Source organism: Diabrotica undecimpunctata, chromosome 6 (assembly GCF_040954645.1).
Source record: "Diabrotica undecimpunctata isolate CICGRU chromosome 6, icDiaUnde3, whole genome shotgun sequence".
In the NCBI taxonomy this organism is placed as follows: domain Eukaryota; kingdom Metazoa; phylum Arthropoda; class Insecta; order Coleoptera; family Chrysomelidae; genus Diabrotica; species Diabrotica undecimpunctata.
This window is the reverse complement of record NC_092808.1, coordinates 1839644-1866364: the sequence shown is the minus strand read 5'-3', so window position 1 is coordinate 1866364 and position 26721 is coordinate 1839644. Positions and strand designations below refer to the sequence as shown.

The following is a 26721-nucleotide window of genomic DNA, read 5'->3' as shown; positions in this document are numbered from 1 at the left end:
CATCTTATTTCAATTTCTTCTGACAGCTGTTCGTTAACACGTACTTTTGCTCGCTGTTTGCAGTATAAATTTGATATGATCCTGAGGTCGTTGTAGTCAATCTTCTTTGATTTCAGAACATTCATTAATTGTTTATGTCGTACTTTATCGAATGCTTTATTATGGTCAATAAAACATACGTATTTATCTTGATTGACGTCCAGGCTTCTTTGTATTAGTATATTAAGTGAAAAAAGAGCTTCACGCGTTCCTAGGCCTTTGCGAAAACCAAATTGTGTATCATTAACGTCTATGTCCAGTTTGTGATATATTCGGCTCTTTGGCTCCACCACCAATGGCAAGCTATTTGGTAAAAGGCAATAATCATTTCTCTCCTAAAAACTGACAAAGCTAAATATGACCCAGAATCATACCGACCCATATCTCTGACAGCGACAACATGCAAATTACTAGAAAATATTGTTAACTCCAGGCTCTTATGGGTTTTAGAAAATTTCAGTTTCTTAATCTCTGAGCAAAATGGCTTTAGAAAAGATCGGTCAACCACAGACAACATTTTGGACTTGGAAAGTGAGATACATGAAGCTCTTGCTACAAACCAAAAATGAGTTGCTATATTTTTTAATTTAGAACGTGCATCTAATAAAGCTTGGAAGCACAACATAATTCACCGTTATGTGTTACTTTGTCGGAGTTTCGCGATAACTTCTGGGTAAACAAACGGTTGTATACCAATCAGAAGTAACCGTTCTTCTATCTTCTAAAGCAATTGTTTCCACGTGACCAAATTTTGACCCAAAATTGCGACCATTTTCCTTGACACACTTCAACAACGGATCACTTTTCAAGATTCATCGCCACTAACAACCCTATAAAACGTTTTTTTAGCTTCTTTAGTTGAACCGTTCCAATGGTGTTTTCAGACACCAATTAGTGGGAACCGCTTTCTGCTCTTTTGTGAGCAAATGAGGGATCCAACGGGAAACCAACTTCGTAGCATCCAATTCTTCATGTAGAATTTTTTGTATCGAGATCTTTGTAATGCCCAAAGATGCCTCTATCTTCCGGTATGTTACACGGCGGTCATTCTTAATTAGCCGACGAACCGCATCAATGTTTTGCTGTGTGACTGGTGTTTTGGGTGGACCTGGCCGGGATTCGTCACTCTGACTGAAGTGACCACGTTGAAATTCGTAATACCAGCGGGAAATAGTTGGCTGGTGTGATGCAAACACAGAAAACATTTTAGCGAGACATTGCTGTTGTATTGCTCGAAAATGTTCTCAGCTAAGATCCATTTTCGACCGACTTGCTAATTTCAAAAATTCACTGTATCTACACGACTTATTGTAGCGCAATGGTACTCTCGATTTATGTCAACAAAATATTGAGGTTACATTTGTGTTGGAAGGTTTTATTGGTGGTACTCTCTAAGAGGTTATATGCAAAAAAAAGGAAGAATTATTTCACGCAGCACCCAATAAAAAAACCTAAACACGTAAAAAAAGATTTGAAGTTAAAAAAACTATCTAAAGTTTAAAAAATTAATAACACAATTTATTTTCTAAAATTGTGTAATGTAATATCTAATTAACCCCATCCCGAAAACCTTTCTCTGAATAGTTCCAAAATAACAGACTGCAACTCCACCTTTACAAGCATCTTCTGTTTACAGAGCCGCATTAGCCATGAAAACACGTAAGAAAATTTTAATGAATTTTATAGAAGAATGAAATTTGAGGACAATATTTTTTTATAGTTTATAAATTTAAATTGAGCTAATTTGATTTACAGACAATATAAAGGATACTAAAACAGATATTATAAGAGAAATTACTATATTTTAGTGGAAATGAAATATATATATATATATATATATATATATATATATATATATATATATATATATATATATATATATATATATATATTCGGTTTTTTTAAAACGTCTTACGACGTTGTCCGACTCCCAAACGCCACTGTATTCTGTCTTGAGTTAGGTCTTCGTCCAGATTTCGAGCGCTAATCGCTTTCCTAACTCCCAGGTTCCAGCTCTGTGGTGGTCTTCCCCGTTTCCTCTTCTCTGGGGGTTGCCACATCAACGTTTTTTTAGGCAATCTTTCGTCCCCCATTCGGCTCACATGCCCATACCATATGAGCTGTTTTCTCTCAATATCCTTAACTATAGTGCCCTCTATACCCATTTGTTGTTTTATCACTTCATTCCGTATTCTGTCGGCTCTTGATATTCTCATCGATCTTCTGATGGCATCTGATGGAAATGAAATACGAAATATAAAAAATAAATAAAATATAGTATCAATATTTTTAAACTGATGCAAAAAGCAAACAGATTCGCGGAACACCTAGAAAATACTGGCCAGGCTAACAATAAAAAAGAAACTGGACTGATTCACAACAGATATATTCAATTATTAGACCTATTTTAACGGAGAAATATTGAAAAAACTTTGTAGAGCTGTTTGAAAATGGACTAATATTATCAATGCGACGTCCAGAATATGAACAGTAAGTAAGTCAGATAAACCTCCCCAAAAAAGTTCCTCCCCACTATTTGGTCGTCGGCAAAACTTAGCGTATATAGATCGTTCCTTACTGGTATACCCATTCCTTCGCACTTCTTTTTCCATGGTTTCAGGGTTTTTTCCGGCAATATTTTGAACAGGGTGGGGGATGTGGAGCAACCCTGTAGTAGTCCCTTTGTCGTCTTAAATGGACTGCATATTCTATTGCCCGTTTTGATAGCTAATTCGTTATTTTTGTAGAGTCCTTTGACCTCGTTTATTAATCTTCGTGGAACTTCGATGTCTTCCATTGCTTCCCATAGCTTGGTTCTAGGTATTGAGTCATATGCCTTCTTAAGACCAACAAAAGCCAGATGGACGGATCTATTTTTGGCCATTCTTTTTTATATTAGTTGTTCGACCGTGTAAATGTGATCTAAGCATGCTTTCCCCGCTGTAAAACCTTCCTGGTCTTCTCCGATTTTATCTTGTATATATATTTCTAATTTTTCCTTTATGGTCTTTCCATACAGTCTGCCTATAGACGATATAATGCTGATTCCCCGATAGTTTTCGCAGTTTTTTCTATTTCCTTTCTTGTATATTGATGTCATATATGCTTGGGTCCATTCTGCCGGTAAGTCTTCTCCATTCAGTGCTCTCTCAAACATTTTATGTATCATACGGAATAACTTTTCCGATCAGTTTTTTATCAATTCATGTGGTATTGCGCCGGGACCTTCTGCTTTTTTGTTCTTTAGAGTTTTAATCGTTCTTTTTACCTCAGCTAGGCTTAATTCGATTTCGCCATGTGTGTAGATTTCTATTCCGTCTATTTCTGATTCTTTGAATTCGGAGCGGTCTTCGGTTAGCAATTTTTTATAGTATTCTTGCCATTCGTTTTCTTTGATTTGACCGATCTTAATTTTCTCTGTCTTATTTCTTTGGAGCGACTTTAAGATGCGCCATGACTCTGAATTTCTCGTTCCTCCTATGTGCTGTTCTATCTCTGTGCATGTTTTTTCCCATCTTTCATTTTTTTCATTTGCCACTTTTCTTTTCACTTCTTTATTTTTTTCCTGTATAGTTCCAAGTCCTCATAGTTTTTTGTGTTCAGGTATTTTATATGGAGTTCTTTTTTCTCTTTTATGCATGTTAGTGTGTCTTCGGGTAATTTCGTGTGAAATACTTATGATATTAATATCTTGATCGTTTTCTTTAAATAAGATTTTAGACTGGTCACATGCTTTCATCGCCATAACTTCAATATTGTCTTCTTTTGTAACCGTCTGGACTATACAAACATATTTGTGAAATTTTTTCTTTCCAGGAAACTTAACAATTACATAATCACTTTGCTTCATAGTAATACTTGTATTCTGGTACTCCTCTCGTTCTATACACTTTTTTTCTTCATCATCATGATCATCATTCATCCATCAGGTATATCATTCATACTATTTTCAGATTCTAACCCTTCTTCTTTAGTACTTGAGCTATAATCAGTCTTAGATTTTTTATATAAATCTTTTGGTTCTTCTTTGTTAATTTTTGAATACTTCTAAGTTTTAGTGCTTCTTCAGTCTCTTTTTTCTTTTTTTCTCTTTCCTCAGTTCGTCTCTTTTTCTCTTCTTCTAATTTAATATTTTTTCTCTCTTTACTCTCATTGTCATCCATCCATTTTCAGAGCACCCAAAACCCAATATTCCGGAACTGACATGCTTAGCTCTCTCGGTATCCTCTTATATTTGAAAATAACCATAGGAGGTAAAACATTGCCCGCAGCATTTCCACCTAAAAGTACAGTATAGCATTCTTTTTCATCTGTATTAACTTGCTGGTACACTGACTTTTCACCTTTAGCTGCTAAAACCTTATTGCTCTTTGGGTTGCTGTCTCATCCGTGTTAAATACTCTCTGAGGTTCGTGGATGTCCTGGTAATTGTTATCCCTTAAGTAGGTGACTTCTTCAAACCCTTTTTTCAATTGAGGTGTTGTGATTGAAGCTCTGGATGAAGTCAAATTTTGAGCTTGTCATGCAATTGGATCTGGATGTTGTTTTAAAAAACTGATATACCATTTTTTTCCAGGTCTACCCCCTTTGAATGGAACTTTAATATTTAGATCGTCTACCATTTTCTTGACACTGTCTTGCAAATTATCCTTCCTTATTGGGAATCCGTGTTTAACCATTGCCTTTGCCCATTTTACAAGCATAGCTTAATTTTCTTCCATAAGGTAACACGTTCTTCCCATTTTTCGTCTTATTGGTGTTTTGTCCTTTACTTTGAATTTGCTTATAACATTTTGACAAAATCACTCGACTGACGTCTCGTGATTTAACTGTCAAAATTTAATTCGTGAAAATTGCCAAGCAACAAACTTTCATACCGATCGAAAATATTGCCGGCAAAATTTTCTCTCTTATGATACGAGTATTATATACGAAAAGATTATGAAATTGTAAAGAGAATAGTAAAAACAGCAATTTTATTGATTAATTCGCGCTAGTCTATTTTGTAATTAAACCTTCATCCTAACAGAAGGACACGATAGCTAAATAACGGTTATTGAAATGTTCAAAGATAAGGAGATTCCATATTTTTGAAGTTTTACGTTGATTGGCTATGCTCCTCTTGCGTTTCTATATTTTAATATTGTAAATTTTATTATTATAAAGTCAATTCCATATAAAGTTTGTTCTAAATCGTCTCCTACAAAACCGCTGGATTATGGAAAAGATTTTTCACTGATAACAAAATTATCTCCATTAAAACTATTAATCAATTAGATATATATGTGTCCAAAAAGGACTACAATACAAAATTAAATATCATCTGCCAAATGCTACCTTGTTGTTCAACCATATTCAGCTATAGTGGTCGTTTTAAATAATGTAGATAAAATTTTCCCTTCGAATTTAACAGCGAAAATATCATTTAACCTTAGAGTAAGTTTAGAAAGAAGTCAAGCGATGGTATAAAAATACACTCGAACTTGAAAACATCTTTAATCTTTTCCTACCTCGTATGCACAAGTGTCTTCTTTCCACTTTTTTACAATTCTCCAGCCACACCTATCTTACCCCCACCCTGCGTGCGCCGCTACGGAGCATCCGCCAACTGTTTTCCTACAGTTTTTCCGACCAGAGAATCGCTCAATCGCGTCTCGTCTTCGGAAAACCACACTTGCGGTATTTTCCACTGTTTTCAGTCGCCGATTACCGTGAAAATTGCATTGTCCGTCATCTGAGAGGTCGATAAACCCTCATTCGTTTTCGCATAGACGAGCTGGTACCTAGGCGATAGGGTAAGTAAGTTTTTATAGTTGTGTATTAGGGGTTGATGTGGGGAAATGGGAAAAGATAGGACGGCATGAGGGGATCGGTAGGCAGTTGATTTGATTGATGTTTTTCTAATTTTATGGCTATTAAATGGGTTTTGTGTTATATATTTTTATTGTTTTCTTTATAATAACCATGCGAGGGGTTATTGTTAGGTAGTTTAGTCAGAAAATCGACCAGTACATAATTGTGTTCTGTCATAGCCTCCTGAGACCCAGAGTATTTTTTTAAAAAATATTTTATGATTGCTACTTACAGCAAAAGTGTAAAAAAATATGCAATAGAAAATTATATATTATACCAAAATATATTCAAACATAAGAAAGAAACACTATAATTAAATACTCATATTTTAGCAATCAATCCTTTAATATTAATTATTTTTATACAAAGAGCAATGTATTAAAACTCAGTCTTTGGTATGGAACTTTAAAAAACAATTTCTTTTCCGTACACTACACAAAAATATCTTAAATTTTATACAAAATGCAGTTGTAGTATTTTTACAATTAACCTTTCTACATCTATTTTGTTTATCAGCGTAGTCCACTAAATGTTTACCCTTATGAAGACCTTTAACTTCGGCAAGTATGATTTTTTATGTTTTGGTTCCAGGTTTCAGAATCGGAAGATTTAGTGTTGACTAAAATCATTTGTTCTTCATTTCTAATTTGAATAAAATCATTTGAGGGATGTTTTTGGCTGGTACATGTTTTTTCTCTTGTACTGACACCAAGAGTTGCAAACTACTAAATCTAGCATGTTTCTGATGAAATGAATTGTTCACTTTTGTGTACGTGCTGGTGCCGGACACACTGCCAACATTTTGTCAACAAGGTAAACTTCAACCATGAACTGGATAGGGTTCTTGATCATGATCTCCCTCATAATTTTCCATCTGTTTCGATATTGTGCCTTGTGCATCCAAATCCTATGACAGCGCTATAAATCGCCAGTCCGACGTGTTGGTGGACGACTTTTGCTTCGGTAGACATCATCTCTTGGTTTCCATTTCAATATCCGCTTTGTCCATCTGTTATCTGTCATTTGAGCCACATAAACCTACTTAGTTCTACTTCGGTGTTGATATTTCCTCTTTGTCACTAGTGATCTTTGTCGAACTTGGAGGTTTGGGATCTTGTCTCGCAGTAAAACGGACAACATAGCACGCTTCATCGCTCTTTGAGCCACACGGATCGTTTTCACTGTTCTTCTTGTTATAATTAACAAAACACACTGATTAAATGATTTGTTTTAAGACATATTGGTATGTCGGACCATCTGAAAATCTGGTTTAACTTGCTGAGGGCTGCCCAAGTCAGTCTTATACGACGGAGAAACGCAACGGTTTGGTTTTTTTTCCTTTGCGAATCTGGTCACCTAGGTATTTATAGACCATTACCTGGTCTATGGATCTTGTTTCTACGCATATATCTTCGCTGACTACAAGATTTGTCATCTGGGTTTTAGATATATTTAATTTTCCCCTTCTAGCGAGCAAAGGTAGTGCTGATTTAAAAGTTCTTTGATTTCGTCTATCATATCAGCAATCAGCACATTATTATCTGCAAATCTCAGGTGGTTAAGCTTTTTTCCATTTATGTTTATGTCCTTGTCGGTCAGTTTTGCTCTTCTACGTACATATTTCAAAAGCGTAGTGAACAGTTTCGGTGATATGGTGTCCCCTTGACGTACTCCACGTTGTATCGGGAATTTCTGAGTTTGGCGATCACCTACTCTAACACTAGCGGTTGCGTTTTGGTACATGCATTTAATTATATTTATATACCGATAGTCAATTCGGCGTTCTGTCAAGGCTTCCAACATATTTTGTTAATTTATGGTGTTAAAGGCCTTTTCTATATCCATAAATATTAAAGCTAGTGGTTTATTATGATCAGTACATTTTTCTATAAGATTTTTTATTACCAATAGGTAATAGTTTGTTACATAGCCTTTTCTAAAATCTTTGATCAGATAAAAGGCATATATCGAGCACAGTTTAATTAAATCTTGCCCAAGTACTTTCGATCCCTAGATCATCTTCAGGGGCATCTGAAATAAGCCAAGAAACTTTTTTTTATAACCAAAGAAATTGATTAACTTCGATAAAAACTCGAAGTTTATGGTTGATAAAGAGTTTTTATGTGATTAACGTTTATAGACTTACTTCGTCAATTGCGGCCTATCCGACAAGAACAAAATGTCATAAACATATAAATGTACATCACACTACACTACAAAAGGACAAACAAACACTTTAAAATTATTTAGAAAGGCTACAATACTTGCAGAAGCCGGAGACAGAATGGCTCCCGATCTAACGGAAATGTTGGGGTGACATGTGACAAATGACAGCTTGGATGAGCAGTCACAATCATAGATATGTGATCTGCACTTTTTTACAATTCTATGAAACTAAGTATTGACCAAAAGTCCAACTGACACTACTATAGGAGGTCACTGATGAAATATAAAATTATATAGAATATTTTAAGTAGATTGAATAATCCAGATCTCACACTCAAACCTGTCTGTAATAATCAAGGTGTTAGTTTGAGGGCAACTGAAGTCGACGTAAAGTAAGAATGCAAGAAAAGGACTAAACAATATATTAGACAGTGGGTAGTTGACTACAATAAAATGGTCTACCAAGCACTATCTGTAATGTAGAAAGGAAGAGATCTGACTATGTAATTAAAATACTAAAAATTGAAAATCAAAATTGAAAGCAAAGTATATAAATGGGGTGTAATCCAAGTAGTTCAGTTGAACCCACAGTTAATGGTATAACTATAAAATTAATATGGATGTGCTCAGTGCAGGAAGTCTAAACAGTCGAGCTGGGTCCCCTACGAGGTGAAGCTGTAATAGAGTTTTTAAAAATAGGTTTAAATTTAGTACAATTTAAATTAATTTGAGTATTAAGACAGTGAGAGTTTTCATTTGTTTCCCTTGTAATCTCCAAATCTTCCAATAAATCCAACTCCATATAGTTTTTCTTTCTACTAATGTCATGTAAGATAGAAGAACCAGTGTTGATGTTAAAATTGTGTTTACTGGATAATAAGTGTTGACCAAAACTTGAAGAGTTTGGTCTTTTCAAATGTTCTGAAACTCTAGTGGATAACTTTCTAATGGTTCTACCTACGTAAGAGGCATCACAATCATCACATTTTAATTTGTAAATACCACTTTTGTCAAGTGTGTTCATCCTATCTTTGGTGTTGATTAAGAAGGAACCTAAGGTGTTGTATGACTTGAAGGAAATTTTAATGTTATCAATTGTAGAAGTAAAAAGTTTAGATATTTTATTGGAAATGCTGTTAATGTAAGTGAAGGAGAAATATCTGGTGTTATTTGAAGCAGTAGGTTGAAGAAAAGATTGTGACGAATATGCAAGCTTTTCTGCAATTTTTAGTTTAGCTCTATTTAGAAGCTTATAGATAATGTTAGGATCATAACCATTATTGAAAGCAATTTGTTTAAGAGTATTAAGTTCTGAATTAAAATTATCATTAGAAAGTGGGAATTTGAGTAACCTATGAATGTAACTGTTGAAAGCAGCCATTTTATGTTGGGTTGGATGATTAGATGTATCATGTATAACATGATCTGTTTGGGTAGGTTTTCTGTAAATATTGTACTCTAAAGAATCTTTATTACGGGATATAGTCATATCCAAGAAGTTCAAGTTTTTATCAGATTCTGGTTCCAGAGTAAAAGAGATGTTGGGATGGAGGTTATTAAGATCATCCAGAATCTGTAAAGCATCATCTTGGGTTCCCTGTATGAGAGCTATACAATCATCAACATACCTTGACCAAAAAACTATTTTGTTGTTGTTGTTAACAAACTTCTGTTCTAAGCTGTCTAAGAAAATGTCAGCTAGAAAAGGTGATAATGGAGATCCCATTGCTAAACCTGTTGGTTGTTTATATATTTTTTGATTGAATTGAAAGAAGTCCTGATCCAGACAGAATTTAAGTATAGTTAAGATAGCATCTTTGTCTTTTGCCGATATGTTGCAATTGTCTAGAAGATTGTGTACTAAAGGTAATGTTTCATCTCTTGGTACAGAAGTAAACAGATTGGAAACATCAAAAGAAACTAAGTAAAAACCCTCTTCTATCCTAATGTTATTTAACCGTTCTATTAGATCTAAAGAATTTTTAATGGAGAACTTAGGTTTAAAATTAGTGATAGACTGAATTGTGTTGTAAATAAACTCTGATAAAATAGAAACTGGAGTGTTACAAAAACTTACTACAGGCCTTATGGGACAATTGTGTTTATGGATTTTAGGAAGTCCATATAACCTAGGTGTTATAGGATTAGATACAGTTAACTTTCTGTTGTTATATTTAGTAATAGTGTCATTAAACAATTTGACCATTGCTTATGTTTTATTAATAAAGGTGTTAAGTGGATTTTTTTTCCAAAACTACAAAACTGTTATCTGAAAGAAAAGATTCTACTTTCTCTATGTATTGAGTTTGTTCTAAGATTACAACACAATTACCCTTATCAGCCTTGCTGAGTACAAGAGAATCTCTATCAATTTTTTGTTTAATTGATTTTAGCAAATCCTTTTGTTTTTTAAAAATATGGTGATTTCTATGAAAATTGCGTTTGTACTTACATTGTTGTTGTTGAAGTAAGCTAATGCAAGAGTTTCTCAAATATTGTTTAGTATCAGCATTGTTAGTCATACCTTCTATTAGAGGTATTATTTTCTAAAATCCTCCTGTTCAATGGGCTTGATCACCTCAGGTCTATTAACCATTTCGTATTTCTTTTTACGCTGTGCCCATCTTTTGTATTGATCCGCGTTGTTAGCAGCATGGTCTGTTGATAGAATCCTAACAGGTTTGCTGTCTCACCAGCGAGTTATGGCAATGCTTCCATCATCCCGAACCTTCGTTTCAGATGGACGTTTCAGATTATTCATAAACTGTTTTTCTGCGAAAAAGATACAATTTCAAGGCAGTCTATTCTCTACAATCGTGCCTGTTGCGTGTAAACCTCTTACTAGTAATATATCAGCAAGTTTTATTGTCGTAAAATAGCGATCGAAGTAAATGTGATGACCAGGAACAAGACTTTCACACAAACTTAGAGTTATTGTTAATTAACTCAGGACATATTTCTGTGTTGTAAGCTCTGGGAATGTTTAATCACCCTGATATACTGCCATATCAAATACTAGCTAATTGAGATTGGGAAGTACAAAAATCTAAATACCAACGGGATTTGGTTTTTTAAACAGTATTGAAGAATTCCGCAATGACCGGTGGAAGGTATTACCATTTCATCTATACTCATATCATCAGGTCTTATTTGAGCATGACAACAATTTAATATACTATTGAATAGAGGTAAGACTTTATAAATTTTGTTTACTCTTTGTTGATCGTCGAATTCATCATCATAAACAACCTTTAAAGATGTTCTGAATATTAAAATTTGGGTTTGCGTCATAGCACATTTTTGACTTTTGCGACTCCATACTTTCTCAACCAAAAAATGAATGTTTTTAAGAAAAACAAAAAATATGTTCGATTTGTTGCTAGAGTCATGGTTTCCAATATACTGTCATTAATATATTGCTTAAAAAATTCTTCGGGCGCTGGAATATTTCGCTCACATTATGAGACACCTTGAAAAATATGATCTTTTATATCTGATCATTCAGGGAAAGATCCAAGGTAATCGTGGTCCTGGTAGAAGAAGAACATCATGGCTGAAAAATCTAAGGCAATGGTATGGAAAATCAACTACATCGTTATTTAGAGCTGCTGTCAATAAAGTCACGATAGCTAATATGGTAGCCAACATGATGTCCAACGATCGATAACGGTCATGGAACTGGAAGAAGAAGAAGGGAGTATATAACTGATAATCCAATTTTCTATACTTTGGCTGCTAAAGGGGTCTTTCTGTGTGGTTTCTTCTAATATGTCCGAGTTGTCTGAAGAATTTATGTACTCAGAATTATCGTTAACTGATTTTGGCGGCGCAAATAAGAGGTCTTTTTATTTGGAAAGGTTTAAATCCGATTCGTAAAGAAGCTCTTCAAGTTATTGTTGTGTTAGTGTAAACGTTACGCTGTCGAAAGTTGTAAAAAATTTTTAGTACACATTAAGACCTTATGTAGTAGGCCCCAGGAGGTTAAATTATCTACAGTTTATTGAAGTTATACTTCTATACGCGCGTTTGACGTTGGAAATTTGTACGGGAGTGAATCGGCAAAATTATTACATATGTAAGATAATGAGTAAGAGAGAGACAGAAGATATTTTTTCTCTCTCTTACTCTCTCGAATATAAGAATATTCCTTTTGTATATATAATTTAATATTTGATAATATTACTATTATTTATAGTAATTCGGTACATATATACATTTGGCCAAAGTCTTTTACAAATAAATATTCTTCCTGGAACTTCTATGATTCGTAATAATCTTTCCATTTTTGGAATACAATAAATAAATAAACACAAAATACAACCAAAAAACTGACATCTTAATAGTGTTCTTGTCAAATAATGACATTGATTAGCCACCGTATTATTTAAGGTTACTGGTCGAATGAGTTGAAGCGCGGTATTTAGACCCAGAAGTCGCGAGTCGATTCCAATGAGGGAATATATTTTTTTATTTATTACGTTCTGATTTTTGTCACTTTGGTTTTAAAAATCAAAGAATGGAAAAATCATAATATCTTTTTTAATATTGTTTCGATAATTTTATACATTATTTAATTTTCCAAACTATTTTATTTATCATTGAATATTTAGTACATATAGTAGTCATTGGCGTAGAAATGAAAGGGACAAATATAATGATTGTTATTTTAAATTTCTTTTATGTATCTTCCATCTGGGAAGAACGAGTTATTCTTTCACTGAGAGTTAATTTAATAAGAGTTTCACAATTTAGTGGAGATTTTGAAACGATGCCACAAAGAATAAAAAAAACCAGGGACCTAATGATTTATACAAGTGCTTTCAAATAATATGTTAATTTCATGGTCCAATTTAAAAGTATCTTACAAAATGGCGGCAAGATGCTATTAATAAAACTGAGGCTTAGTTTAGTTACCTAAAAATTTAGTAATTCAAGTTTTAAGGTTCAGAAAAGAGTTGTGTGAGTTAATTCGTTTTTTTTTTCACGTTAGCATATTGAATAAATTCATTCATTTTCGCTAGAATATATGTTGAATATGTTGTAATTATCTCCACAATTTATGAGAACAAACTGTATACTAAATTTTTTGACCCTTTTAATATTTATTATTAAGGACTCAATAGTTATTGTCTGTCTGTTTTTCTGCCTTTATGTGCTATAACTATAAAGGAAAAATCCTAAAAACTTGATACTTGATACATAGCTTGGTCCAAGGTCGAAACCTATTGAATTTCTTCTTCTTATTCTTTATAAGCAATTCTGCTTGTTCATTGGTGAATTAATACATCTATGGAAGGTTGTCAATCCGTCTTTTACCCGGCCGTCCAATACTTCTGGTGACTTAACTCTTGCTATTTTGACGATACGGGTCTCTCCCCGTGGCAGATTCTGCTTATGGGGTTATTCCATTTTTTTTTTCCCTTATACACTGTACGCTACATTTTCTTTTAATGTCTTCGCTTCTCTTTCGATCTCTCAGTGTATTTCCTGTAACTCTTCTCAGTACTCTCACTCTCATCTCTGCCGTTTCCAGTAGCCTTTGTGTTCTGGCTGTGTCGGGTCTTGTTTCTGAGGCATATGTCATTATTGGTCTTACACTGAATTTATAAATTCTTGATTTCATCTCAGTGTTAATGTGTCTGTTTCGCCATATAGTGTTATTAATTCATCCTTTCAATCTATTTGCTTTTTGTACTTGATTTCTCACTTCTTTGTCCAAGACGTCATAGCTGCACAATGTAGCTGCACAGTAGTAATAATGGTATTTTATTTCGATTACTTTTCATCAAAATATTGATTCAATCCTTAATTTACTATACTCCTATTACAGGTTAAATGTTGTTTATATACAGCAAACGATGCACCATATACGTGTATACCTAATTCTGTTTCTCTTTTTGCTGTCTTACCTATAGCATTACATACCTATGTAATTGTGCAGATTGACTCCCATATAAATTTGTAACGGCGAACGCGTGTATAGAAGTATAACTTCTACATGCCCGTTTTTTTATCCTAGACATTTCTACAGTATCAATTTTTTGGCAGCAGATAAACTGATTATTACTGAACAAGTTGGAGTGTCCATTAACTTATATTTTACATTACTTTTTGCATAACCATGCCGTTACATCAAACACTTTCTTATTACTACTATACATCAGTTTATAATATTCTTCGCCTTTTTCAACTTCCTATTGCCACTTCGTCTAGTTTTTCGATAAGCGCACTTCTATATTTCTTTCACTCTTTGTCTATTCCTTCGCTCCAACTTGTTCTCGTTCTACCTCGTTTTCTCTTTCCTTCTGGCTGCCACTTTAGTATTTCATCTGGTATTCATTGTTCATCCATTCTTTGTGTATTGTCTAATTAAACGAAAAAACTAATATACCTAAAATTTGGATGAAAAATCATTCAAATATTATACCTTTATGCTAAAAATCTGGTATTGATTATATCCCAAAAAACTTGGAGTTTTACATATCATGAAGGTCCCCATCATCATCATAATTGCAATCGCAGCAATCAGCTTCTTCGATGACGTTATCATCCTTAGTTTCACTAAGGTTAGCTTGATTGTCATTTTGCTCACCAGTCTTAGAGAGAATTGGCTATAACCATGTTAGCTCAGGATCGTTGGCCCAATTCTTCCCTGACAGTTCCACTAATAGTTTCGAGAGGCTCTGGAATTTTTTTGATTTAATTTTGTTTTGAAGTTTTACAGCAAATATGTGTTCAGTCAAACGCTTCTTTCCACATTTCAATAACATTTGAAATTGTTTGGATGGACCATAAGTTTTTTAAAACAACTCAATTTTAAACAAAATATAATAATTCGTTTAGCGGCACTGGTCCCTTCAACATTTTTTAAATTCCAAGATGTTTAACTGTTCCCTTCTTGGAGTAAATGTCGTAATATTGTGAAGGCGTTTTTATTGTACTGTAGGGCTGTGTAAATTTTTCTATTTGCATGAAAACATGATCCGCTGGCAAAGAAATCTCCCCGTACCGGAAAAATATGTACCACAGATTGAATATTTTGTTGGGCATCCCTGTACAGCCATAGCATGAGCATATGCATCCTGTGTGCATATTTATTTTACCCGCACAATCATCTGCGGATAGTCTTGATCTGATTTAAATTCAGATTTATTTAAAAAATCACGTAGAGCAGTGTAGTAGCACGTAGTAGCACATCCAAGTGTAGAAAACTGCCTCATTATGAATTAGTTCTTGATACAGAATTGAAGAGAACGGAGTGGGTCAGAGGAATATATGATATAAATCACCAATGAATACGTTGTCACAAATATAGACAGGAGAGTTACGTATTCCAATTTTATATAAGTGGGATGGCAATATCAATCATGGTTTAATTATGTATTAATACTCAAAGTGAAACTTACATGATACGTTATAAGGAAATTGTGGGATTTTCCTCCTAGTTTTCGGTTACATCTATCTGACTTTCCAGCATTTATAAAATGCCCCAATTTATTAATCTGCACATTTTTTTGGTTGTTTCATAAAACATATTTCTGATTATCCTGATATGGTCTTGGGATACTTCACTACAACAAAAATCCTTTTGATTAGGGTGAGTACAGGAAAAATAAAAAAAAATGTTCCAAATTAGGATAATTATATAAATGCCTTAGGCCAAGGACAAACTTCCATTAGTTATTCTACCTAAATGGACATACAGCACATAGAAAGTCCAAGGTATTTTTGTCATTTAATGTGCAGACAGCAGAATACATTTAGGACCTCTTTCGTAGCATAAAATGGTGGGTGGTTCTATACATATAAGTAGTTTGCGATAAGAACTTGAAAATTTAAAAAAATGTATATTGCTCCTCTTATTTATTTTTTTTTTTCGTCTGGATTTTCCAGGCTTCGGATGTTATTGTTTCTCCCATATATCTGTCAAAAAATGTAAGATTTAAAAAGTAAAATGTACAAAATCGTTAAAAATAAAGTAAAAATAAACTTAGAAATGTTTGTAATTGTAAAATGAGTCATAAATCTAAACAAGCTATATTGAGATGCTCTTCTCGTATATGCATACAATATATTGATCTATTTATTCTTCCTGTTAAAACGAGCAACAAGTTGATAAAATATTTGGGTCATAACATTGTTTGCAATAATTGTATAATGCTATTAATGGTTTCAACATGACTTAAAAAGCCCCTTGCTGATTTGCATTGCACAACAATTAGCAATGTTTACACTAGTAGATTTGGTTATGTAAAGCGATAATTGGCAAATATTTTAGTTGTACAGAGTGTCAACAAATTTTAGAATTTTTGAAAAACATTATTTGTCGAATTCGTATTAGTTATGATATAAAATACGATTGGAAGTAGGATTGTATATAAGGATATTTTCTCCTAATATTATTCTTAGTAACTATGCCTGTATTGGTGTGGGGTAAATTGAGTAGCTCTATAACCGATGCAGCCGGTTCCAAGCCCGGATAAAAGAGGAGGGACAGAGGAGCAACACCTCTAAAAAAAACAGGGTTTAGATGACCCGGCTGATAGCACCCTGTGAGGGTCCCTGCTTGGGGTACAGGTGAAAACCGGTCAATGGTCTCAAGAGCAGAGGATGGTTGGAAAAGTAACAATGGTCAAGAGGGCGGAAGAACCAACAGCGTCTGATCCAGAATGGGCGGCTGAAGAAAAGGTCCTCCAAACTATAGCAACCTAACACACAGAAAAACGTAAGGGTAAAAAGAACGAAAATCGCAAGATGAAAAAGCCAAATACGGACACTCATCCCCGGCTAGAAATCCACACCTCTGATAGAGGGAGCCCCATATTGGATACGGAGGGAGGGCACAATGTTGCGAAGAGTTCGGAATAATAAGAGTCTTATCAAAGCTCAACCAAAAATCAAAACGAAGAACAGATGGAACATTCATATGTGCAACATGGAATATACAATGATGGAACAAAAACGCGACGGAAGTGATCAACGAGTTTAGAGAAAGCAACATCGACATACTAGTAACAACAGAAACCAAAAAGAAAGGAAATGGAACGGAAACAATAGAAGACCATATTCACTGCTTAAGCAGAGTTAAGAAGGAATGTAGAGCAAAGGCAGGAGTGGGAATTCTAATCAAAAATAAGTGGAAGAACAGGGCTAGTACATAGGAGCCAATCAACGATAGGATAATTAAAATGCATATAGACATATACGGTAAAGAGACAGTGATACTCGGAGTATATGCACCAACAGACGACTCCCCGAGAGTAGAAAGAGAATAGAGCTAACCAACAAGAACGTGGAGACAATTATAACAGGAGACCTTACCGGCAGAACCGGAAGTAAAAAAAAAAACGAGAAAGTAGTAGGTATATTTGGAGAGAACGTCTGATTAAATTATGCGAACTAAACAACCTAAATATCATATCATATATATATATATATATATATATATATATATATATATATATATATATATATATATATATATATATATATATATATATATATATATATATAGTGTGGCGCACCGAAAACGAAACAGAGGCATTTACTGGCAGATGATTCCTTTTTTGAAAAAACGCTCGGACCCGTCGATTTTGTTTTCGAGGGGGACACAAAATTTGCATAAAACCACTTTAACATTTGCAGCCCCTTAAGCGGGGGTGGCATCATCTCTAAAATCTTAAATGAAAAGGGGGGTCGAATAATCCATTATTTGAAAGGTCTTTCAACTCCCTTTATAATGATGTAAAATGCATGTATTCAATTCAGTAGTTTTGGAGATTTATTGATTTAAAGTTTAAAGTAGACTTTAATAGGTACATCAAATTAGTGTGTACTTCTTTCAGAAGAAATTTGAGTAAAAACATTTTCTTGATAAGTAAATGCTTTTATTTACTACGCCCATGGTTTATTAATAATAAAAATAGCAATTGAAGTGTCCTTTGTGACAAAAAAAGTTGTTTCTTGAAGAAAGATAAGTAGAGAATGCCACGTACCTATTTTAAATAGGAAATAGTACATTAGTTTGCGATTGATTTGATCAATCTTTGTTGTTAAAATATCATTTATTGCTTTATACATAAATTAACCATGGTATATTCCACAGCAGAAAGGGTTGAAATTATTGAAATATTTTTCGGAAATAATCAGTGCGCTAATAGAACAGCACAAATTTTTAATGAGCGACATGAGAACAATAATGTGCACCGAAAATATGTTCTAGAACTTGTAGCTAAATTTCGGGAAACTGGATCAGTCGCCAATAAAAAACGTAATATTGAAAATCCTATAAGGAACGAAGCAACAGAAGTGGGGGTTTTAGGGCAAGTTATTGTAGATCCTACATTAAGTACCCGCAAATTGCAAACTTCGTGTGGTGTTAGTCGACGTACTATCCAACGGATTCTAAAGGCCCATAATTTTCATCCGTATAAAATTCACCTTGTACAAGAACTTAATGAAGACGATTTTGATAAGCGATTAGAACTTTGTGAAGTTATGAGTGAACGAATTACAAACGATGAACAATTTTTATTAACATTTGCTTTTCCGACGAATGTTCCTTTTTTTTAAATATCGAAGTAAATCGTCATAATTGTCGATATTGGTCGGACTCTAATCCCAGAATTTACCATGAGGTACACACACAGCAGCCACAAAAATTAAATGTTTGGGCTGGCATTTTTGGCTATAATTTGGTTGGTCCTTTTTTCTTACCTGGAAATTTGACTGGTGAAATGTATTTGGAATTACTACAAAATGCCATAGATCCTGCGCTAACAGATATAATTGAAAATCAGAATGATGGTCGATACGTTGAGAATATGTTGATGTTCCAACAGGATGGTGCCCCACCACATTACGCATTAAGAGTTCGGCATTATTTAGATCAGACCTTTCCAGGTCAATGGATTGGTAGAAGAGGTGCCGTTGAATGGCCTTCAAGATCGCCAGATTTATCACCTTTGGATTTCTTTTTGTGGGGTTACTTAAAAAGCAAAATCTATGCTACTCAGCCAACATCCTTAGAAGATTTACGACAAAGAATTGTGAATGAGTGCCATCAAATTACTCCTCAAATATTGCAAAATGTCCGGCAACGTTTTCAGCAAAATCTTTATTATTGCATGGAAAGTAATGGTGGTCATTGTCAACATTTACTCGGCTGACAGGTCAGTTCATTCTTTATTTTTTAACAACTTTGCTGCTATGTATTGATCTCCTCTTACGATGATGTATTTAAACTTTAAATCAATAAATCTTCAAAACTACTGAATTGAAGTACATGAATTTTACATCATTGTAAAGGGAGTTGAAAGACCTTTTAAATGATGGATCATTCGACCCCCCTTTCCATTTAAGATTTTAGGGATGGTGCCACCCCCGCTAAGGGGGCTGCAAATATTAATGTGATTTTATGCCAATTTTGTTTCCCCCTCGATAACAAAATCGACGGGTCCAAGCGTTTTTTTTTTAAAAGGATTCATCTGCCAGTAAATGCATCTGTTTCGTTTTCGGTGCGCCACCCTGTATATATATATATATATATATATATATATATATATATATATATATATGATAATGAATATACAATCATTTCCTGCTATATTAACCATATCTAACTTTTTTTCATAACTGAACAAAATATAATTACTATTTAAATGGGAGTAAGCCAGCCACATTTAAAGGTTAAAATAAGTTTATTGACGTTTTCATTTCCACTTCAGAAATCGTTCTCAAAATATAAACATTAGTAAATTAAACAATTTTTTTTTCAAAATTTGTTTAATTAAAAATTTTAATTTTAAAATTCAAAAGAAGTTTTATTCCCACAGAATATGTAGGAACCTACATTATTGATTTATTAATATTACGTCAACTTTTAAACTATGGAAATTTGGAATGAATAACTTTAGAATCCTTCGTCATTGATTTATGCTATTACTTTGAGGATTATCAGTTGTGTCATAAAAACTAATAAATATTTCATACTCGTGCGAAATGAAGACTATTCCATTCTTATTAAAAAAATATACTCTGTGAAAATCAAGACATAATTCGTTAATAGTATTTTAAGTTGTTAAAAGATGTATAAGATTAAATATAAGATAACTGAATCGGAATAATTATATGACTAAAACATAACTTTGATCTTGAACATAGTTTTCTATACAAAGTTTTATTTGATTCCACGCTATCAAGAGAAAGATGTAATTGAACTTGAAGTTTTAGAATCCAAATTGTTTTATTACGACCGGATTACCATTTTTCTTTTGCTTATAGTGCTTTTCTTTTATGTTTGGAATGTCTATTTTACTACTGACAAAGAACTTCCACAAAATTTGGTTAAATATACATGAAAATCACTCGTTATCTCAACTTTATCTAGTTTACTTTATCTGAAATTTGTTTCCATAAAAGTCTTTAGGCCCAAATCCAATTTAATTTGTCCTTGATTTTAACGAATGCTCAATAAAAAATATAGATTACCTTCTAACATAAAACAACCCTGTCGATTTCAGAAAATACAAATAGGCGCCAGAAATGTTTTTCGTAAGTTTTGATATGGAAGATGTAACATGCTTTTTTAGATATCGTAAACATTCTTGGAATGTAGGGTAGTAAAATTAGAATCGTCTATTATCATAGGCGTGCTTATGACGAATGGGAACTTTGATATTTATAAAACAATATTTGTGTGTATATTATGCCTTAGGGCACAACGATTAATTACTCTATGCATTTGAGTTTGTATAATATCAACATGTTATTGCTAGTTTAAGATTATTTTCTTGCCAATTGGCCAATCCGCCAAGGCCATTTTTCAAACCTAAAAAAAGTTAGTTTTTGCAAGTTTTTATGCATCTAAGAGGTGTAGACCATAAAACATATAGAAGAAAAAGAATACGAAAAATAACGTTTATTTTGCATATAATTGCGACTATAATTTACAGCGCCAAGGTCTGAAAACGATAATTGGTAATAATTTACAACATTAATTTAAGGATATCAATTATAATGAGACCTTTTTAAAGTACCATTAGAGTGGAGAAATATTTCTAATTAAAAATATTTACTGCTTCTTCTTCCTTTTTATAAGCAATTCCGTTGTCCATTTGCCGACTAATACCTCTATTCATCATTTTGTGATTTATCGTTTGCTATTTTGACCTTAATTCTCTTAATTCTCCTTCTGTAAATATTTCATTTATATTTTCTTCTCATTATATTCACTGATCTTCTAAGTAACTCAGCGTATTTCCTGAAATTTTCTTCAGTATTCTCATTTTCACTGTGTTGTGACTGTTTTGTGTCTTGTTACTGTTTTTATTGGTCTGATGAATTGACCTTATAAATTCTACAAAAAGAGCATGCAATATAGAAGACATAAATGGATAGGTGACAAGACGGAAACAGGAGTGAAACAAACACATTAGTAGAATGGCAGAGGATGGGACAATACTAATAGCAAGAGATAGGTCACCAAATCGACGAAAAAGTATTGGCAGTCCAAGAAAAAGATGGTACAATAATTTAAACAATTTAGGAGACTAATATTAAAACAGAAACAGGCTTTAAAGCCTACATATAAGAAGGAAAAAGAAAAAGAATCATAAGAACGTTAAAAAAAACCAACACACTCAAATTGATTATTTATCTAAACAACACACAGGATACATATTTCAAAGAACTGTATTGATGAAATACCTTGTAAATGCAACGATTTTTATCATCATCATCATCATCATCATCATCATCATCATCATCAATGCAATAGTAAACGCGGCAAAGACTCACGAAGAGTTGTAGCGCCATTGATAATGATGAACGATTTTTATCTAGAAGAAAATTAAAGACTACTTTACCACCACAAATGTTACGATAAATGGGCATGGGCATAAAAAAAAGGAAAATCGAAGAAGCATCCCTTATCTTACTAAATGAAAAAATGTCTCTAAAAGATCAGAATTTGATATCAATTCGTGGGTACACTACTCAGAATTTTGCTTAAAATATTACTAATACCTATAAGATCGGGGCCACATAAGTCAATAAATAATTTATATTTTAAAAGATTTTTTGAAAACGTAACTCTCAACATAATTGATTCTCAATTGATATCTCTGTAGTTTTCTGATTTTTTTATCACCTTTTTTGAATAACAAGATTAGTTCCCTAGTTCTTCATTATTTCGGTATTTTATTGAGGTTTATAATTTGTTTAATTAGAGAAAACGTACTGAACTAATACTACTAAAATTTAATGAATATTATTATATTAGTAGCAAGTTTTAGTAGAATGTAAAAGAAAAGATTTACAAAGATATAACTCCAGCATCCAACCTAATAATGTAGCTCAAACTAACGCAAGCCAAAACAAAAAAGACTACAATACTGAATGGAGAAAAAAAAAGTGTTTAAAGCCCTTGAATTGATTGAACAAAGTTTGATACCGAAATAGGCAACAATTTATAATAGAGAAAACGAAAAAAAATTGGATCATAAAACTCTGGGTTAAAAAATAAAACATATATAACATAAAATATTAAACACTTAAACTCCTTGAGGATAAGTTGTTGGAAGCTACTGGTAAATTAAGATCCAAGTATTGTAAAGATTTATTAACGATATCTGAAAGAAACTGAAAAACGAAGAGTCACAAACATACAGTCAGAAAACTAGATTTATGCTCAATCTCAAATTAGTTGACTGTAAATAATGGTCAAATGGTCAGAACAAAGACAAGTACAAAATTATTAACAACGAAATCAGAAAAAAGATAAGAGAGACAAAACAAACTTACTATGAGGAAAAATGTAAAGAGATAGAGGATCTTCAGAACAAATACGACCTATTCAACATACATAAAAAGGTTAAAGAAATGGCAGGACTGCAAAAAAGAAACCACAACACAACTCTTTTAAATAAAAATGTAAATACTATGATAACGACTGACGAAAAACTAAAACGATGGGAAGAGTATATGGAAGACCTCTTCGACGACGAAAGAGGAAACCCACAAAACTTGTCTTTTGAGGACAGAGAAACAAGTGTAGAAATTACAAAGGAAGAAATACTGTATGCACTAAAGAACACCAGAAACGGAAAAAGCCCGGAGCCAGATTAACTGCCTATTGATATCCTTAAAATAATAGAAAATGAGTACAATGATGTCCTCTTAAAGCTTTTTAATAAAATTTATCAATCGGGTGACATACCCAACGAATGGTTGACCTCAACATTCATTTGTCTCCCAAAAAAGAAAAATGCTAGATAATACACCGACGACAGTACCATAAGCCTGATATCTCACACACTTAAATTGTTTCTAAAGATCATTCATAAACGCATTTACAAAACACTTGATATGGATATTGAAGAAACTCAATTTGGATTACATAATGGCGTAGGTACCCGTTAACCTCTATTTGCATTCAACGTACTAATCCAGAGATGCTTAGATGTGAACCAAGATATGTACGTCTGTTTCATAGACTACAACAAAGCTTTCGACAAAGTCCGTGACAAAGAGCTAATGGACATCCTCAAAGCAAAACAACTACAACACAATGACCTTCGAATTATAACAAATCTATATTATAAACAGCAGGCACACGTACGCATTAACGAATACACATCAGAAGAGTTCGAAGTTAAAAGAGGAGTGCGACAGGGCTGTGTATACTCACCACTACTATTCAATGCATACTCTGAAGAAATTATGAAAAGAGCTCTTGAGGGAGAAATAGCAGGAATCAAGGTCAATGGAACACCAATTAACAACATTAGATATGCGGACGATACTATCATAATAACAGACAACCTCCAAGACCTTCAAAAGCTAATGAACAAGATAGTTGAGTATGGAGAAGAATATGGATTATCAATAAACAATAAGAAAACCAAAGTTATGAGGATATCAAAAACCCAAAATAATGGTGAAAGCCTGACAATTAACGGTAGTGCTTTAGAACAAGTTGAAAACTACCACTATCTTGGCACAATAATTAATCACACAAACGATTACTCCAAAGAAATCAAAGTTCGAATAGAGAAAGCAGGTACAAACTTCAATAAAATGAGAAAGGTACTTTGCGCAAGGGAACTAAAATTGGACTTGAGAGTTAGGCTGGCAAGGTGTTATATTTTCTCGACTCTGCTTTATGGGACCTCCTTTCTCCTAAAAACAATGGAGAAACTAGTAGATTACTACATAAGAAGCGAAACATTAGCGAGGAAACCACTTCACAAACATCAGTTTGCCTACCAGACTGGCAAATCCACTATAAATGCTCTGAATTCGCTAGTCGAAAGAATTGAAAAGACAATAGTGGCAAAAGAAATAGCTCTTTGCGCTTTCATTGACATAGAGGGAGCATTCGATAATACCTCTTTTGAATCCATAAAAAGAGCACTAGTAAAGAGGAGCATTGAAGTCTCACTAATACAATGGATTCAGTCAATGCTAAAAACGAGAATCATCACTGCTAGTATTGCAGGAGAATCTGTGACTGTGACAGCGGTAAAGGGGTGCCCTCAAGGGGGAGTATTATCGCCTCTGCTATGGTCTTTGGTTGTGGATGACCTTCTCACTAAGTTGCATGATTCTGGTTTTATAACCCAAGGTTACGCAGATGACCTAGTTGTTACAATTAGAGGCAAGCATGACCAGACTATATCTAGTCTCATGCAAACTGCTCTTAACGAAATTAAAAGTTGGTGCTCGAAAGAGGGCTTAAATGTCAACCCCAGTAAAACGACTTTGATACCTTTCACAAGAAGACGTAAATACAATTTACAGGCTCCAACTATGAATGGCATCACATTAGACTATTCCAAGGAAGTAAAATATCTGGGGGTAACCCTAGATCAAAAACTCACCTGGAATAGTCATATTGAAAAAATTTTATCCAGAGCTTTGGTGGCAAGTTGGACCTGCCGCAAGACGTTTGGAAAAACTTGGGGCCTACAACCGAAAATGACTCTCTGGTCATATAAAACAATAATTAGGCAAATGGTCACATACGCATCATTTGTATGGTGGCCAAAAACACAACAAACAACAGCTAACGCCAAGCTTCAAAAAGTGCAGCGGCTAGCTTGTCTGGGAATCACAGGGGCAATGTCAACATGTCCCACTGCAGCTCTAGAGGCGATGCTGAACCTTTCTCCCTTGCAGTTCTGCATAAGAAGGGAGGCAGTAACTACCGCCTTAAAACTGCGACAGACACAAATAATGAAACCTGGAGATCTAGTTGGCCACCTGAAAATCTTAGAAGAAATTCCATTGGATTCTAAGGACATGCCGACAGATGTTATGCCAGTCAAATTCGACTTTGAAACACCCTTTGAAGTGGTCATAAAAAACCACCAAATGGGTGAAGAAATTGAACCAAAAGTGGAAGAAGGTTCACTCGTATGGTATACGGATGGATCTAAGATAGATGAAAGGGCAGGAGTGGGAGTTACTGGGCCCAATTTCAGGCTATCTAAATCTCTTGGAAACGCCCCAACTATCTTCCAGGCAGAAATACATGCTATACTTAAGTGCCCAAGAATGTCTCAACCGAGACACCCGTAGGGCAAGAGTTCTTATTTTATCAGACAGCCAAGCCGCCTTAAAGGCTCTAAAGTCATTTACATGTGAGTCGAAGTTGGTTTGGGACTGTAAACAATCTCTCAAGAAGCTGGCGGAACGCAACAATGTAACTGTGATGTGGGTGCCAGGTCACAAGGGAATTGCAGGAAATGAGGAAGCTGACAGCCTCGCAAAAGAAGGAGCTAATACCCCATTCCAGGGTCCGGAACCCTTCTGTGGACTATCGAAAAGCCACATCAGAGAGGAACTCCGTACCTGGGAACTCAATCAACTAAGATCATATTGGTCTAACACAACAGGACAAAGGCAAGCAAAAAGGCTCATAAAAGTGTCGCCTACTGCAACAAACCGCCTTCTCGAAATGAGTAAAAAAGATATCAAAATGGTCACTGGCCTTCTCACTGGTCACTGCCCTCTGAGATTACATCTCAAGAAGATGGGCAAATCAGATAGTGAGAACTGTCGTTTCTGTCACAATGAAAAAGAAACGGCAGAACATATACTATGCAACTGCGTAGCACTGTTCTGCAAAAGACTAAAATTCCTAGGAGAGGTCAGTCTGGCGTCCTCTGACATAGGAAACAAGTCACCCAGGAAGCTAATCAACTTCATCAGAAGTATTGGCATTCTAGAGTTTAACTAGATTTAGGTATGCACAAAAGATCTCTATAGGTCGAAGTGCGGTGAGGCCGCATGGCCTTAACGACCTCAAATAATCTAATCTAATCTAATGGGATAGAAGTATGGACACTTCACGCGTCGACTGCTAAAAAGTTGGAAGCATTTAAAATGTGGGTGTGTAGAAGAATCCTGAAGATATCATGGACCGAGCATGTAACAAACAACGAAGTCATGAGAAGAATCGACAAAAGAATGGAAGTATTGGAAACCATCAAGACACGAAAGCTGCAATACCTGGGGCATGTTATGCGTAATGAGAGATACAACCGACTTCAATTGATAATACAAGGGAAAATCCAGGGCAAGAGAAGTGTAGGAAGAAGAAGAATCTCATGGTTGCGTAACTTGAGGATTGAACTGTTCAGAGCAGCAGCATCCAAGATC

The 26721-nt window shown here is 34.2% G+C and overlaps 1 protein-coding gene across 2 annotated transcripts in view; it reads left to right on the top strand.

Moving 5' to 3' along the window:
• The first annotated feature begins 5701 nt into the window (after positions 1-5701).
• The window catches only part of LOC140442989 (solute carrier family 35 member F3), a 185505-nt gene continuing 164485 nt past the window's right edge, over positions 5702-26721 (top strand). For both annotated transcript variants that reach the window (XM_072533982.1, XM_072533983.1), the window contains exon 1: positions 5702-5834. The gene's annotated coding sequence lies outside the window, so the exon portion shown is untranslated. The remainder of the gene's footprint in view (positions 5835-26721) is intronic.